Source organism: Benincasa hispida, chromosome 2 (genome assembly GCF_009727055.1).
Source record: "Benincasa hispida cultivar B227 chromosome 2, ASM972705v1, whole genome shotgun sequence".
In the NCBI taxonomy this organism is placed as follows: Eukaryota; Viridiplantae; Streptophyta; class Magnoliopsida; order Cucurbitales; family Cucurbitaceae; genus Benincasa; species Benincasa hispida.
Window position 1 is genome coordinate 57325379 of NC_052350.1, and position 16707 is coordinate 57342085.

The following is a 16707-nucleotide window of genomic DNA, read 5'->3' on the forward strand; positions in this document are numbered from 1 at the left end:
AGAAATTGGTTTATGAAATTTTAAAAGGTTCCATAAGGCAATAGTCATCTTATACATCTCTTTAGTTCTCAGTTTACTCCTAGTCCACTGTGGACCTTTCTTCCCTACAAGAGGCAAATGAGCCAAGTAAGATAGGAAAATATTCAACATAGGAAAATATTCAACCTCTCATTCAAAGAGAAAAAGTACACAACCACAAAGCATGACTAGCAGAGACTTCTTTGATCGCCTGTAACACAAACAAATAATATGTTAAAGTCAATTTCATGCTTTTGAATATTTTTTTGTGTGGAATGAAGTTATTATAATCTTCCAGACTCAACTCTTAGCTCTTAGAGGAAGGCCTCCTTTTGGGAGGAATAGAGATGACTGGCTAGATGATAAGTACTTTTGACAGAAAAGATGTCTTAATTATCTATACTTCAGATAATCTCATCCTTGTAGGGATAGAACCCCTAATGCAGTAGAAGAACAAGAATCAACTCGTAATTAATTTTAGAATTTAAAATACCAGTACACTGGCAAAACATATAAAATATGAACAGAAAAATTCTCAACCTATTGTATAATTCAGGTTAAACATGCTTTATCTTTTGGTGATTTAATTTTATAGAGAAGGGAATGTCATCACTTACTCTCATTGACAACTTAGATGAAATCACCAATTCTCCTTGGGTTGGAAATTACGAACCCCTTTGTATTGTGTAGTGACCAAAAAAAATGTGAACACTAATGTTTGTGAATCTTCCTATTCTCTAAGAAAATGAGGCTATTGGTTTATGGGAACCAATCTCAAATTTTTGGGATTCAAAATCACAAGAATGATGTAATATTTTTAAGAGAATTCTAGAGCTATTATTTCTAAATAAGCCTTTCTTTATATATATATATATATATAATTCACCTTTACAGATATATAAGGTGTGAGAGTTTATTGGAGAAAGAGAGTGGTAAAAGTGGACAATGCTCCACGTTCTGATAACTCCTTCATACGTGAGTTATTTTTAGTTTTATTATTATTTAATTTAACAAATTAAATCAAATAAATAATAATTAGTTGAAATAATTAATTAAATCCAATTCAATTAATAATTTCATTTAAATCATATTTAAATGGACATCTCTCTCTTATTAATTAATTATCAAATTAAATATCATATATTTAATTTAACCTACATTTGAATCATATTCAATTGTATTTCTCTCACAACCTATAGTTTTAATGTGCATATGCATTAATTTTAACCTATAGTTTTAACGTGAATCCAATTCATATGAAATTAATATTTGAACTCCTTCAAATATTTATTTCTCTCATAAATTAATTTTGAATCATATCCAAAATTAAATTTATATTATAAAGTTCAATTAAAATATAAAATTTATATTATAATGTATTACCATACCTTATACTATTTTCCTAAGTGAATTTGAAAATTTCAAATTTTATTCAAGACATAATTACCTCAATACCCTTTACGAGCTAGGAAGGGGACCTAGAAGATCCAACGATATAAGATTAATTGATTAAACTCATTAACCACATTAATAAATATTCGTTAACTATGGGTACACTCTACTAAAGGCCCACAATTGCACTCTTCTCATTGCAGATATATTTTCGTGTCCACGAATATAGACTAATAACAACAAATTAGTCCTTCACAAGTGTTCGTAACACTAACTGAGTCAAATTACTGTTTTACCCATGGGTTACCTCTATATCCTTAAGTATCAGTGCTCCTCTAATAAACTACTAGTTTATTGTCCAACCATTAAACAAAAACCCCTTTTGGGCCAGTGAGAGAGTAGAGCCCTTTGTTCAAGTCTTAGAGACACCACTTAAGGGAACAGTCATCTACTTACCCTAAAGGTGGGAAGAAGTGAAATCCATCTCGTGTTATTATGTTCCTAGCTCTCCACTCAATCTTGTCTCCAAAATGGTAGATTTATTGAGTTGAGGAACTGGCCACTCTCACCTATACAAATCAAAGGACAATCCTTCGTGAACAGGAGTCCATAATATACTCAGGATTAAGACGAGTTGTCTAAGTCATCCTATTGAAATAAAAACCTAACTAGTCAACGGAGCTATATCTAGTGGTTACTATTTTGTGGTCCAGTTTTATGCAAACTAATTGCATAGGATATCCCCACTCGCATGTCACCTACATGAATGCGTTGGGCCATTGCGTTTATATCAAATACAAAGTGGGTCATATCCATAGTGTCACCAAAATAAGGTATCTAACCTTATCCCTACACTATAGACCTTTTAGGTTGTATCTTGAACATTGATCTCCATATGTCTTCACATACTGTTCAAGACCTATAACACAACCTAGGATGTTAGTTTATTGGATTTAGGGTTATTAAGACAAAACTAATACAACACAATCAATAACTCTTATTGAAATAACATTGAGAACTCTTTATTGATGACAGTCAATTAATTACATTTACTATATATGAGTTTTAGGACATAAAACCCAACAATCCTTTGACTGGCGGTTTCCAGAAGGGACATTAAAGAAACGCTCTAGCATTCCTCGTCTTATAAATTTTTCACCCTCCTATTTTTTAAGCTCATTGCTAACTCACATTGATCTAAAATTACCTTCTTTACAAATCCAAGGATCTGAATCCATTTTAATATGAGCATTGTTACTCATTTTCCATTTATACCGCTAACTAAAAATCTCTTTACCCCATAAAATAATTGCCCATATTAAAGAATGATTATTCCCATAAGGGCCTGTAGAAAGTCATCATCTTTAAACTACTTGCCTGTTGGGATTTAGCAAGCAAGTTATTCAAATTCTTAGGATACACCAGCATAACTTGGTTAAATAGACTGATATGACTTTAGTTGATAGTGTCCAAGTCTTTGGTGTCAAATATCTGTAGATACATTATAATAAGAGAGCAAAACAATACTAGCAATAAAAATATTAAAAGAATTTCACATGTCTCAAAACTTGAAAAAGATAGCTTAGATATGATAAACAATGAGACTGTACTCAACATCCTAACCTGAAAAAACACAAGACATTAGGTAATGTAAGTAAATAGTTTACAAAATATGCTTCACGTGTTGGGATGTATGCCCTAAAGCCTCGTTGTTATATGTTATTTGAATCAATGGTTGGTTAGTTTTATATGCAATAATTTATTAAACAGAGATCCATGATTGTCTGATGTGACTTAAATATGTATGTGGAGACATATAGGTGGATCATGTTTAAGTGATAATCTAAATAGTCTGTAGTACATGGATAAGGTTGTGTGTCTTATCCTGGTAACACTACTGATACGACCTGCTTTGTAGTTATTATAGTTATTGTAAAATGCTATAAATGATCTGATCGTGATCATTCATGTGGAGACATGTAAGTGGAGGTATCCTATAAAAAGAGTTTGTATAAGACTTGACCACGAAATGCATAGTCTTTCTTTATAACACCATTGGTAGAAGAGACTTACATTTCACTAAGATGACCATAGGTGACTTGGCCTGAATCCTGAATGAGCTGTGAACTCCTACCTATGAGGGCGGTCCTTTGATTTGTATGAGTGAGAGTGGCTAGATTCATCGACTCAATAAGTATACCATTTTGGATATTTTTCTGATTAGAGAGTTGGGAACATAGCTACACGAGAAGAAAATCACTCATTCCCTATTGTTAGGGTAAGTAGATAAATTACTCCATTAAGGAATGACTTCGGGTTTGAACAATGAGGTACTTCGCCCTCTCCTAGCCTGAGAGGGATTCTATTATAGTTAGACTATACTAATTGTTCATTAGAGAGATCGATGATACTTAAGAAATTAGATGTAACTACAGGGGTAAAACGGTAATCTGAACTAACTATATTTATGAGTAATTTGTGAAAGATCAATGCACCGTTAATTGGTTATATCCAATGGACACAAAAATGTATCTATAGTACGAAGAGTGCAGTCGGACTTTAGTAGAGTGATCGACAATTAATAAAGGTTGATTAATTTAATTATAGAGTTTAACTAATTAATCAAGTATTATTGGAGCTTCAATATATAGGTTTATAAGGCCCCCTTGTTAGCTCAATAAGAACTAATGATAATAACAATTTTTGGTTTAATTTGAATTGTTCAAATCAAATAAAAGGAATTAATTGTATAAGAAACAATTAAATAATGAATAATGTATGTTGATACATTATGAGAGAGATAACTATTTGAATATGATTCAAGTATTTATTATATGAATGAGATTCCTATAATAACCATAAATATGATTCATATTAAATCTATATAGTTTTATGAGAGAAATGAATATTTGAATATGATCAAATATTACTATGTAAATATGATTCATATAGAAGCTATATGTTAAAATTCATGTGAATATGATTCATATTAAATTTATATAGTTTTAGGAGAAAAATAAATGTTTGAGTATGATTTAAATATTAATGATATGAATATGATTCATATAGAAACTATATATTAAAGTTTGAATATGATTCGTACTAAAACTATATAGAGAGAGATTTTTATTTGAATGTGATTCAAATATTGATTTATGTGATTTATATATAAAAACTATAGGATATATTATATATGATATAATATAAACTATAGGTTATATGTTATATGTGATATAACATATAATTTAACCTTTATATATTAAGTTAGTTAATATATGTATTTATATTATTATTAAAATTCAAATTGTTTTGAATTTGAATTTTAAAATTAAAAGGGGAGAGAGTTATAACTCCCTCAGCCCCCAACCTCTGATTTCACGTAAAAAAAAAAAATGGGAGAGAGAGATACAATCTTTTTCTTCCTCTTGGTCTCTAAAAAAAAAAATCTCTCAAGATCTCCTTCTTCCCTTCTTACCAACATTAAGTGCAAAACCATAAAACTTTGCACGATTCTCATCCCTGAGAATAACGAGGAAGACCTCGTGGTAGTGTCCTCTTCATCCTATACGTGTAGTTCGTGGTGCCGGGTTCGTGAGATCGGAGAAGAAGACATACTATAGATAGGAAGCGAGAAGACATAACTTCAAGGGTATGTGATATTCCTTTCCTTTCTTCTCTCCGTATTTTCATAGTAATAGCATGCTTTGGTCTTGTTTATCCTTAGTTTCCATCACTCTGTATTTTGAATGCTCTGTAAAACAAATTTAGAGACAACAACATCCAATTGCTTTCGCTACAGGGAATTCCAATAATTTCAATTAGTATTCGAGCTAGGTTGAGCCTCTAAATTTCGTGTTCAAACTTTAATACAGAGTTTTGGTGGGTAAATGTTCTACATTTTTAGTGTTGAATGTTCTGTTTTTGCACATTGAATGTTATGTTTTGTTTTGGCACATTGGATGGTTCAATGTAAATTGGTGAAACATGTATCCTAGAGCATACTCTAATGTCAATCTCGAAAACATCCAATGGGCAAAAACAGAACTTTCAACATTCAAAATATATAACATTTACTCACCAAAACTTTGAATTAAAGTTCGAAAATGAAACTTAGAGACTCAACCTGACCTTAGTACCAATTGAAGGGATTGGAATTCCCCGCAGCGGAAGCAATTGGATGTCGTTGTCTCTAAATTTGTTTTATATCATGAACTTTGTTGAGGTCTTCCTTTTGTGTTTTATAAAAAATTATTTGGTTGAATAATATGAATCTTGCATTTAGCACCATAGAGATATTGAGTTTTATGCCCTAAAACTCATAGATAGTAAATGTAACATTTGACCGATCATTAATAAAGTGTTATTAATGTTTATTGCAATAAATAATTATTGCCTATTTTGTATTTATCTTGCCTAAATAACCCTAATCCAATAAACTAACATTCTATACTGTTGTATAATCTAGAATTGTATGTAGAGACATACGGGGATCAGTGTTCAAGATATAGCCTAAAGGGTCTATGGTAGATGGATAAGGTTAGGTACCTTATCCTGGTGACACTATAGATACGACCCACTTTGTATTTGATATAAACGCAATGATCCAACACATTCATGTAGGGGACATGCGAGTGAGAGTATTTTATGCAAAGGGTTTTCATAAGACCAGACCACAAAATAATAACCTTTAGATGTAAGTCCGTTGACTAGTTAGGTTTCTATTTCACTAGGATGACATAGGCAACTTAATCTCAATCCTGGGTGAATTATGGACTCCTGTTCACGAGGGATTTTCCTTTGATTTGTATGAGCGAGAGCGTTCAATTCGTGGACTCAATAAGCCTACCATTTTGGGGACAAGACCGAGTGGGGAGCTGGAAACATAATTTCATGAGATGGAATTCACTCCTTTCCGACTTTAGGGTAAGTAGATGAGTGTTCATCTCCAGGACTTGAATAAAGGTGTTGGGATTGGTGTCCTAAATCTTTCTTGTATTCTCGTAGTTTGTAAACTCTGTATAAACAAATTATTTTTATTAAAATAATTGTTATTTTGTGAGCATGCACTCAATTCAATAAACAAAAATAATAGGTTATTTTATGTAATTTAAACATATATTTAGAGACATATGGGTGTATCATGTTTAAATGATAATCTAAACGGTCTGTAGTAGATGGATAAGGTTGGGTACCTTATCCTGGTGACACTACGGATATGGCCGGTTTTGTAGATGTTATAATTGTTGTAAAGTGCTACAAATGATCTGATCCTAATCATTCATGTGAAGACATGTGAGTCGGGATATCCTATATAAAGAGTTTGTATAAGACCGAACCACGAAATGACTAGTCTCATTATATAACGCCGTTAATAGTAGAGATTTACATTCCACGAAGATGACAATAGGTGACATGATTTGAATCCTGAGTGAGTTGTGAACTCCTGCCTATGAAGGCAGTCCTTTGATTTGCATAGGTGAGAGTGGCTAGATTGTCAACACAATATACCTACCATTTTGGGGATTCGTCTTATTGGGGAGTTGGGAACACAACTACACAAGATGAAATTCACTCATTCCCTGATGTCGGTGTAAGTAGATAAATTACTCCCTTAAGGACTAATTCAGGGTTTGCACAATGTGCCACACCTTTTTTTGGCTTGAAAGGGATTTTTTCATAGTTGGACTATAACTTATTGTTTATTAGAGGGATCAGTGATACTTAAGGAGTTAGATGTAACTATAGGGGCAAAACGTTATTTTTGGCTCAGCGGTACTTACGAGCAATTTGTGAAGTGTCATTGTACCATTGACTAGTTATATCCAATGGACACGGAAATATATCTATAGTGCGAAGAGTGCAGTTGTCGATTTTTGATGGAGCGACCGACAGTTAATAGATGTTCAATAATTTAATTAAAGGAGTTTAATTAATTATTCAAGTACAATTAGATCTTCAATCTATAGGTTCATAAGGTCTCCTCTATAACTCAACGGGGATTATTGAGAATTATTTTTGGATTAATTTGAATTATTCAAATTAATTGACGTAATTAATTATATATGATATAATTAATTTAAATTAATTATATGTGATATACTCAATTTGAATTGATTATATGTGATATAATTAATTTGAATTAATTATATGTGATATAATCAATATAATGTATTTGATACAGTATAGTATGAAGTTTATTTTGAGAAGAATTAAGTAATTGAATGTGATTCATATAATTCAATTTAGTATAAATTTTATTTATATTAAATATCATGCATTATTCAGAGAAATAAAATTATAGGTTATATTGTATTTGATACAATATGATAACTATAGATTATGTGTTATATTTGATATAACATATAGTTATATATACATATAATAGGTTAGTTATTATATATATATATATATATAATCACTAATTAAATTAAATTAATTTTATTTTTAATTTAATTTTAAAATTAAAGGGAGGGTGTTACAACTCCCTCCCCTTAGTTTTCTCTCAATCAGACGTGTGTATAGAATGGGTAGTTTAATTTTGACGTCTTCTTCGACTTCTTTAAAGATGTGAGATTCTCTCTGTGATCTCTTTGGTAATCTCCCAAGAACAAAGAGAAGAATTTATTTTTTCTTCTTCCTCTCTAAAATTCCTCAACCTCTTCCTAAAAGTCTTAGCATAGCCCACCACTCCTGCTCATTCTCATCCCCTAAGGAGAATACAGGAGGTTCTCTTCTGGTAGTGGCCATTTGGGAATTCAGTTTTTGGAGATCGATATCTAGACGAAGAGTTCATGATCGAAAGGAAGGATCCCATGAAGAACTGGTTCTTCAAGGCTAAGTTGTTGTTCTTCCCTTTTTCCTCGATAAAAATGCTGTAAATTATACTGTTTATCATAAATTTGAATGTTTTGTAATTTTATTCTATAAAAAGTAAATTGGGATGATCCCACCTTCGCAGTGGACCATTCAAAAGGGTCCTACTCTCTCATTGGCCCGAGATGATTTTTTTTTTTTAATGATTATAAACATGTTGTTCATCAGAGGAGCACTAGTACTTAAGGATATAGAGGTAACTCAGGGATAAAACGGTAATTTAACCTAGCTAGTATTGTGAACACTCGTGAAGGATTAACTTGCATTAGTCAATATTTGTGGACACATAAATATATATGCAGTGAAAAGAGTACAACTGTGGGTCTATATTGGAGTGTACCCACAATTAATGAATATTGATTAACTTGGTTAATGAGTTTAGCCAATTAATTTCATATCGTTGGAGCTTCTGATCTGTAGGTCCATTAGGTCTCACTAGTAGATCATAAAGGGTATTGAGGTAATTAAATGAAAGGATCGGATCCCGTAGTGAAAGTGTTTATGAGAATGCCTTGCATTCTGCAATTCCATTTTTACATAGACAAATTCATTAAACTAAAAGAATATAAACATGTAAGTTAGCATGCTTTGGGAAAAGATTAGAACAATTCTTACATTTTTAGATTCCTAAGCTTCACGAACAAACCTCTTGAAGTTCCAACGATCTTGATCACGAATGATTCTTGAACAATCTCGAACACTACCACGAGAGTAACCTCGTTATTTTTTAGGATCCCAATAGAGGGATAAGTGGTATCCAACTATTGGGAGAGTGAGAGGAGAAAAGGCTTTTGAAGAGTAGAGAGGATTTTCTTTGTGGTTTAGGAAAAATTTACACAATTAAACTCATGCCCCAAAAGAGCCATATTGAATGTTTTATATAGAGAAGGACTATTTCCCTTTTCCACAATTAATTAATTAAATAACAATTATTTAATCACAATTAATTATATAACACTTATTTAATTAATTCACACAATTAAATAACATTTATTTAATTTGGGTTGTATGTCCTAAGACTTGCAGTTTATAATGTCAAACATATTCTATTTGCAATAAAGATGTTATTGACATTTATTCAATAAAATGATTGTTTAGTATGTAAATTGCACTTGTAAAGACTAAATCCAATAAACTAAGATCCAGGCCTATTACATGAATACTTGGAATTTATGTAGGGATATAAAGATGATTAAGTTTGAGTAAATAGTCAAAACGGTCTATGGTATATAAATAAGGTTGGGTACCTTATTCTGGTAACACTATAGGATGCGACCCACTTTGTATCTAGTACAAACGATGTGATCCTGAATCGTTCACGTGGAGACATGTGAGTGAGGGTGTCCTATGAAAAGAGTATGTATAATACTAGTACCAATAAATAAGTCACTCTTACTTTATAATGTCGTTTACTATTTAAGACTGACTGTTTCAAATCGATGACCTTGGTAACTCGACCTTAATCTTGTGCTATCAGTGAACCCTTGTTTATTTGGGATTATCCTTAGATTTGCATAGGTGAGAGTTGGTTCAACAACGCCGGCTCAATAAGCCTCCCATTTCAGAGGTAAGATCGGGTAGATAGCTGGGGACATAGGGTGTAAGACAGAATTCACTTCTACCCATCTCTACAGTAGAGAGGTTATTCTCTTAAGTACCGATTTCAGGTCTTGAACAAAGGGTCCCACCCTCTCATTGGTCCGAGTGGGACTCGGATTAGTGATTGGATCACAAACCTTTTGTTCGTTAGAGGATCAGTTAGACTTAAAGAGCAAGATGTAATTTCAGAGGTAAAACAACAATAGACCCAGTCGTTATTGCAAACAACTAGTGAAGGGTCGACTTACTAATTATGATTAAATCAAGTGGACAGAAATATATCTACAGTGAACCTTCAACAAGAGTTGTAAGATGTGTTGAATGAATATTTTCAAAGAAACTATTGAACCTTCAACAAGAGTTGTTGAAAAACCCAACACCTCAACAAGAGTTGTCAAAGTTGGATCATCTAGTAGGTCAAATCCACCTCAAGTGTTGAGGGAACCTCGACATAGTGGGAGGGTTACGAACCCACATGCCCATTACATGGGTTTAAATTAAATCTTAGCTATTGTAGCTAACGAAGATGTTAAGGATCCATTGTTTTCCAAGAAGGCTATGGAGGATGTTGACAAAGATGAGTAGATCAAAGCTATGGATCTCGAAATAGAGTCTATGTACTTCAATTCTGTTTGGGATCTTGTAGATCACTTAATGGGATAAAACCTATATGTTGTAAATGAATCTATAAGAGAAAATGGGGTCTTGATGGGAAGGTGGAAACCTTTAATAATAGTCTTGTGGCAAAGGGTTATACCAAAGTTGAGAAAGTCCATATTATGAGACTTTCACGCCTGTTACCATGTTAAAGTCTATCCAGATTCTCTTGTCCATTGTCTCATATTATGACTATGAGATCTAGAAAATGGACGTCAAGACTACCTTTCTGAATAACAATCTTGAGGAGACTATTTGTATGGAGCAACCTGAGGGATTCATAACCCAAGGTCAAGAGTAAAAGGTTTGCAGGCTTAATCGATCCATCTATGGATTGAAGCAAGCTTCTTGATCTTGGAATATAAGATTTGATACTATGATTAAATCTTATGACTTTGATCAAAATTTTTATAAGTCTTGTATATACAAGAGAATCATCAACAATTCAGTATCTTTTCTAGTATTGTATGTAGACGATATCCTACTCATTGGGAATGATGTAGGTCTATTGACTAAAGTTAAGAACTGGCTAGTGACCCAATTCCAAATGAAGAATTTGAGAGAGACTTAGTTTGTTCTGGGAATTTAGATCTTAAAAGATCGAAAGAAAAAATCACTAGCTCTGTCTCAAGCATCGTACATTGACAATATGTTTGTCAAATTTTCGATGCAGAAGTCCAAAAGAGGTTTACTCCCTTTCAAACATGGAGTTTTATTGTCTAAGGAACAATGTCTTAAGACACCTCAAAAGGTTAAGGAAATGAGATGGATCCCCTACGCACCGATCGTTAGCAGCCTGATATATGCGATGTTATGTACTAAACCTGACATTTACTATGCAGTGGGGATAGTAAGTAGATATTAATCTAATCCAGGATTTGATCACTGGACCGCTGTTAAAAACATCCTCAAGTATCTACGGAGAATGAGGGACTACTTGCTTGTGCATGGTTCTAAGGATTTGATCCTTATAGGATACACGGATGTTGATTTCCAAACTGATAAGGATTCTAGGAAATCTACATCAGGATCAGTGTTCACTTTTAGTAGAAGAACAATAGTTTTGAGGAGCACCAAGCAAGGGTGTATTGCTGACTCCACCATAAAGTTTGAGTATATAGCAGCTGTTGGGATTGGTGTCCTAATTCTCTCGGAGTCTCGTAGTTTGTAAACTTTGTACACATTATTATAAATAAAATAAGAGTTATTTTATTTACATTTACTCATATCCAATAAACAAAGACCCATAGTTATTATATGTAAATTTAAGCATGTATATGAGATATACAAGTGGATCATGCCTTAAATAATAACTTAAAAGGTCTGTAGTATAAGGATAAAAGAGGGATACCTTATCCTTATGACATTACAGACACGACCCACTTTGTAGAGGTTTACAAGTGTTGTGAACTACTACAGATGGTCTGATCCTGACCATTCATGTGGAGACATGCGAGCGGGGATGTCCTATACAAAGAGTTTGTATAAGATTGGACCACGAGATGATTAGTCTCTTTATATAACGCCGTTGATACTTGAGACTTACATCTCACTTAAACGATAATAGGTGACATGACCTTAATCCTGAGTGTTTTAGGAACTTCTACCTATGAGGGCGGTTCTTTGATAAGTATGGGTAAGAGTGGCCAGATTGCCAACTCAACAAGCCTACCTTTTTGGGGATTTGTCTGATTGAGGAGCTGGGAAATTAGTTACACAAGATGGAATTCACTCATTCCTCAAAGCAAGGGGTAAGTAGATAGATTGCTCCCTTAAAGGCTGATTTCGAGTCTTGAATATTGTGGCCACATCGTCTCTTTGGAAGACAGGACCCAGTCATAGTAGAACTATGACTTATTGTTCATTAGAGGAATCAGTGGTACTAAGGAGTTAGATGTAACTACAGGGGCAAAATGATAAATTGGCCCAATTGTACTTACGAGCGATCTGTGAAGGGTTATCGCACTGTTGATTGGTTGATATGGATACAGAAATATATCTATAGTGAGAAGAGTGCAGTTGTCGGTCTTTAGTGGAGTACCCGACAGTTAATAGAAGGTAGATCCCATGACTAAAGAGTTTAGTCAGTTATTCACGTACCGCTGGAGCTTCTAGCTACAGGTCTATAAGGTCCCTTTGGTAGCTCGATGGATTCAAGTTGAGAATCAGTTCTTGAGGTTAGTTTGAAGTGTTCAAATTGAGTAAATTCAATTATATAAGATATAATTGGTGTGATGTATGAGATACATCAAGTGAAGGATTAATGTAAATATGATTTACATTAAGTACCATAAATTAGAATAAGAATTATGGTTTATATGTTTCATGAGATGAAATATTAAAACTATAGGTTATAAATATAATATGGTAAGTTGGTTATCATATTTATTTATAATAAATTAATTATGTGGTAATTAACTTCTTTTTCTCTAATAACCAATTGAGTAGGAGGTTATTGGTGGTTTTATGGTCTGTGAGATAAAAGGAAAAATGTTTTACTAATTTTTAGAGAGTTGCCTCTTTCAAAAAGAACTCACGGATTAAGCTATCAAGTGAAAGAGTTTCACTAAGCGATAGTTGTTGAGAGACTAAACGATCGTGGAGCTTTGAATATACGATAGTCATTCAGCTGATCGTAGCAAAACGATCGAGTGGCTAAGTCTATACGATAGGTTTCCTTTACTACACGATCAAGCATATCGTCTATATGATAGAAAATGTATCATCTCCCACTTGCTTGATCATCTACACGATCATTGTCCTCTAGTCTCTTCCTCAAGCCAAGATCATATAGAGCCCACAACTCCTGGATTCTCATACTGGGAATACCAAGGTAACCATTATGGTAGTGTCCTCATTCACTTTGTGAATTGAGTGTGACTCGATTGGTTTCATGGAGGCTGTTCGTTGTGTTCGTGCTATTGGTAGCAGTCTGTTCGTTGTGTTCGTGTTGCTGTGGACGCTTGTAGATTGATCAAGGGATTCATGAAGAATGGTTCTTCAAAGGTATGCATCCTCTATCCCTTGTATCATCTTAAATCATGCTGTAATTTTGCTTTGTGCATGACCTGTTAGTTTCCATTTAGACTGTAATTGTTTTATGTTCAATTTGAATGGAATTGGGAACGATCCTTTCGCTTCTCATGGAAATCCTCAAGCTTGATTTCCTTGAATTCATATCAGAGCAAGGTTGTTCTGATATTCCAAATACCATTTCTATTTTGAACTTCTTTTATAGTCGTGGTGGGTTTTAAGGTTTCTGCATTGTTTTTAAGAGTTAAATGTGTTTGTGGATGTGTTGATGAATGTTTATGGGTTAATTGCCTCTGTTTAAAGCTTTCTTTAAGTTTATAAAGTGTTAATTTGTAAGGGCCCCTGTGTTTTTTGGGCATAATTAACAAGCAATCGAGTCTGTAATTCAAAGTGTTTGAAATTGTTGAGTCAATCATGATGAAGTTTCGAAGCATGGAGATGTGATTCTCATCGAGGAAGAAGACCTAAGGTCGATCGTTGATGCGTTATCTTATGTGATGAAAATGTGGAATGAAATGCTGTGATGGAAATACGTTGAGCAACAAGTTTTCTCAGTGGAATCCAAGTATAAACCCCACTGAGTTTTCTGGCATGTCCAGGATTGAACTTAGGAACTTAGGAAAACAATATGTGGTGGTAATTTCTCAGAAGACTTTGCGGTAACCAAATAAATCAATAGTATTTTGGTTTGTTGTTTGCGGTGATAAAATAAATAAATGCAGCGGATTTGAGAAAAGTTCTACGGTAGATACACTGAGTATGCGGAGGAATGGGTTGAGAAGGCCTTTAGCTAGCATTTCCTAGGAATGCGTCGAACTATGCAATCATGCTACACTCATGCAACAACAAATCATTTTCCAATGCAATTGCGGTGCTCCTAAGTCTAGGATGCATGTGTTGAATGCAACAATGTCCATAGAGCTTATTTCTAGGTCTCTACTCTTTTCCTATGCGATGATTCAAGATGTACACAAAGACAAGGTGACTACACATAATCATATCCTATCTCTAGGATGCATGCAATGCATTAATAGCAGACAATACTTATTCCTAAGCTCCTATCTCTTGATTATGCGTTCTAATCTAACTCTCCCGAGCCTAGATTCTAACTTGAATTTTCCAAGCCTAGATCCTATCCTTAAACTACCCTCCCGAGTATCTCTAATAGACGAATGAAGCATACATAATACAAGATAATCGCATAGAATGAAGATCCCCAGTTATGTTAGCTAAGTGTTTCTCAACCCATTCAACAGATTTAGCTACTCATGCATAATAAACAGAGAGTGACAAATATTAAGAAGTAAATTCCATTTCTATGAATAAGTTTGAGTACAAAATGAAAATGGAAGTTAAGGATAGAGAGCCTGGTAGCAATCCCTTGCTTCCCAAGGCCTTTACACTGTCAACTCTATTCTATTCAAAAGATATTCCTGCTTCTGCAGAAGCTGGCCCTCTCTCTAATCTTGAAGCTTTCGGCACTCTCCCAAGTTCATAGAACGATCTATCGGTACAATCTCGCTTCTCTCACTTATGCCTTAAAATAAAAGAAAATCTAAGAACAAGGCTATTCTAACTATGAAAAAAATTATCTAAGTATCCGAACTCACTGAACTTCTTTTCTAAAGGTTGCCTTCGATATTTATAGAGCTTTGGGGTGAAAGGCGGTTTCTCTCTTATGATTGCACAGATGGGATGGCTTTAATTCTTTGATTGATGCGCCGAATATTTGTCACCGAAAAGCTGAGTGTACTTGTTATCGTTAGCGGCTTGTCAACTTAATTCGAATTCGACCGTCATCAGCTTTCTGTCCCATTGTGATTAATTATGCCTTTCACCCAGATGCGCCCACCAAGTTGCGCCGACTCTATGCAGCAATCCTTCTTGAGCAGATGTTTGCGAGCACAAATCACCACAAAGCCTTATGGTAATGTTGCGCTCGACCATTGATTTCTTGAGATCGCGCTTTTCGCCTATGTCAACGCATATTCTGCATAAAAATACAAAAATTAACTTTTTCTATGCGATGAATGCATGCGACCGCAATGTTATGAACTTAATGATTTTTGGTCGCAATCTAACATATTTTATCAACACAAACCTTCATTATTTAATAACTTAGCACAGTAATAACGTGCATTTTTGCTCGTTATCAATTGCATTGTGTAGCCTAAGGTAAATGATCATTGAGATTTGGCTAAATGATTGTGTAGAAAAGTTCTGCGCGATCATGTAGTATTTACTGCTAAACGATGGGGTAAAGTGTTTACTCTATCCCGTAGCATTGGTTTCCGGATCGTATGGATGTTGGAGGTAGACAATCGTATAAAGTATTTGATGTTCATCGTTTAATAAAAGGTGCGCTCGTGTAGTTAGCATGCTTCATTACATAGTCACTGACTACACAATCATGCAGTATATGATACCTTGGTGCTTGCTCAACGATCGTTTAGACAGTTATGCTTCACCGTATAGTCAAAGGTACACGATTGCGTGCCTTCATGCTTCATCACATAGTCAAAGGTACACGATCATTCCTAAACGATCGTTTAGGCTCAGGAAGCGTTGGTAAACAATTGAGTAAAGGGTTTACTCTCTTGTTTAGGCAATCACAAGGATTTGGTACACGATCAAAGAGACGCATTTCTTCACCCAGACGGTTCAAGACCTAGTTCACCTATTTGAACCAGAGACTCATTGTTCTTTGTAATAGTTATCTTTTTTGTTTGAGGATTTGAGGCTATCTCAGTTCATCAACTTTTATTTTATATACATGAGATGTATGTTGGTTTATATGCCATAGTGTATGACATATAGATTTAAAACCCACTTTAGGTTATGCAATTATTCATGCATCTTATATTATAAGTGTTATAATATAGTCTTTAGCATGATGAAATTACAAGCATTATAATGGAAATTAGAACTAAAATCGATAAAAAAAAAAAAAAAAAAAAAAAAAAAAAAAAAGAAAAAAAAGTGTTGCATGCGGACTTAGGTGAACTCATGTTTTAAAAGGGTTTTAAAATTGGATTGAGATAGACCTAAGTTCAAGGTTCTAATGGGATTAGATACTGAAGATTAATCTTTTAAATCGGTTTAATAGGATTAAATTGATTGGCATAAAAGATTAAA